Here is a 2,601-nt window from a genome sequence, read left to right on the forward strand (position 1 = left end):
CCCGGCTCTGCCCCCAGGCCGGGCTGCCGAGTGCTGCCGTCCCCCAGAGGGCTGCCGAAAGGCGATTTACCCGCGGGCAGGTACCCCAAGCCTGAGCTGGGGGGCAGCCGTCAGAAAGAAAGAGCCGTTTTCGGCTCATTGAAGCACCGTAATGCTCGGTCTGGAATGCTGAGGAAGAGGTTCCTGATTAGGACGGCTGCAGTTGATTTCAACTGATGCTGAAACAAATCAGAAACTTTTATTAACGCTTGTGTTAGCCGGCATTTGGAGAGCACGCTGAACGTTGCTCGCTCTGCAGCACCCAGCGTGCTCTCTGTGGTTAAATAGAAAAGGGCTGGTCCTGCTGGCATCTCTGCCGGAGGCTCAGGCCCTCGTGTGAGGTTAAAGGTTGGGCTAGGTGATCTTACAGGTCTTTTCCAACCTAAAACATGCTGTGATTTTATTTTTTTTTATTTTTTAATTACTAATACAGAAAATATAATTAATTGAGGATGTGGTAAACGTTGTTATAAAATCCTTCTTCGAATAATATCAACTTACTAATAAAAAGCTAAGAGGTAGGAAAAAATAAAGTTGTTTCTAATATATCTGTATCCGTTGTACTAAAAGGTAATTTAAGGGAAAGAAAGGGTTCTTCTGAGGGAAAAATCCTGGACCTTGAAGAACTGTTGGCTTTTTATATGGATCTATTGGGTTTTACATGCGTTTACTGCTTCGGTTGTCCTATCCGACAACCATTCGTGGTGCAGGTGCTGGGGAACGCGTCCAGAGCACGTCACAAAGATGCTGCGGGAGCATCCACACGCAGCGCTGGCTCAGAGAGGCCCGAGCTGCCCCCGGACCCGGCTGAATCACACAGTAACCCCCGCAGAAACACGCACCAGCCACACACTTCTCCCGGGTACGGGCATCTAACGAGGCCCATCTTACACTGAGGGTTGCAGAGTGGGGTGTAGTTTATCTTAATTAGCTTGTTGTGGAAAGTTTTATTGAAATGCTTTTATATCTCTATAATCTTTTTTAACTTTTTAACCTTTGAAAGTCAACCACTGGGCAGAAGGGCTGCAGCTCCTTCCACTGGTGTGGAACAGGTATAGGTAATTATAGGACTTGATTTATGTGTTTGGAAGGTTCTGTATGAATATATGGTCTTCTTTCACAGCAACTGCTGCCTTTCTTGTTCTGTGTGGCAGATCACTACAACTCTTTGTTCATTTGTTAAGCAAGATAGAAAACAAAATCAGGAATAATGCTCTGCAATTTGCTTGTAAAACAGTGTATTCTGGGAGTTTACAAAAATACTGTAAACTATGCCTTGCACTTGTGGGAGCTAACTGATCTAGTGTTTTTTATTAACCAGAACAAAATCAAAGATCACTCTGATTAGTTGTACTTTCTGTTTATAATTTACAGGTCTATTTTTTTTGTCCTTTGATAACGTAACCAGCATAGTTGTAACAAAACAGGACCCTTCTGAGCATGAATGAACATGGAAGAAAACAATTTTCAGGAACAGAAAGCGCTGTGACTTTACGAATTCACAGGAAGGCTCCAGTAAAGGTTTAAGGTTTATTGTTGTAAGCTTTCTGTTTGTCTTTTATTTCTTTTAAAGACAGAGTTTGGTAACAAGAAAACAAAGTTCATTTAGGTTTATATGGTAGAGGGAATTAAAGTCTTCAGAGCTTTCTGTCAAATAATTAATCTGTTCTGTGCCAGGTTGTACAAGGAATAAATGTCAGGGCCTGAGCTTAAATGTAACCCCCAAAATGCAAATTTCAAACCAGTGGAGAAAGAAGAGTGCATGGGCAGGCCCCAGATTAAGCTTCTTGCTATTTGTATATATATATTTTTTTGGTCTGTTTGTTGTTTCCCCCTCCACCCCTTAGCTATTTTCACAGCAGTATGATCCAAGGCAATGCAGCCCTGTGATATATCTGAGCTGATCTTGAGCATAGACAGCTGTGGGAAGAGGCTGCAGAGCCAGTTGGTGCAGTTAACCTTGACAAAATATAATCAAGACAATCAAGTTCCTTTCTGCAAGCTCTTGAGAAATTCACCAAGAGCTTGTACAGATATCCAGAGCTTCTAAGGCTCTTCCATGTGGAGCAGGGCTCTTCCCTTCAGACTGCCTGGCAGTTTGTACCTTGATGAAAAACAGCTGTTGGCTATAAAGCCATGAGGCAGCTTTCTTAGCCGTAGGCCAGCCAAAAGAAAACGTACCTAAAATACAGCTAAACTGGAATCTCAAAAATAGTTCATGTTCTGCAAAGGGCAGTCCTGGTCTTGTCTGCCTCTGCAACGGCCAATGCCATTTCAGAAGTAAACTATGATTATGTGAAGGCTTAATCTTGTGCAAAAAAAAGACCAAGTAACCAAAGGCTTGCTCCCAACAGGACAAGAAGGCAGGGAGATAGCGGTGGATGTTCCCATGACTGTTGCTGTGTTTTGTCAGCCCTCTGTTTACTGTCTTTTGACTACATAGTAGAGGATGATGCTCAGAAGATACACCACGTGCCCACTGCAGTTCTGGAGAAGTGAAAAGCTTTTCAAAAGGGGAATAACAATTCCTTAGAGACTCCATTACGAGAAATGGAAATGAGG

Source organism: Oxyura jamaicensis, chromosome 9 (genome assembly GCF_011077185.1).
Source record: "Oxyura jamaicensis isolate SHBP4307 breed ruddy duck chromosome 9, BPBGC_Ojam_1.0, whole genome shotgun sequence".
NCBI lineage: Eukaryota > Metazoa > Chordata > Aves > Anseriformes > Anatidae > Oxyura > Oxyura jamaicensis.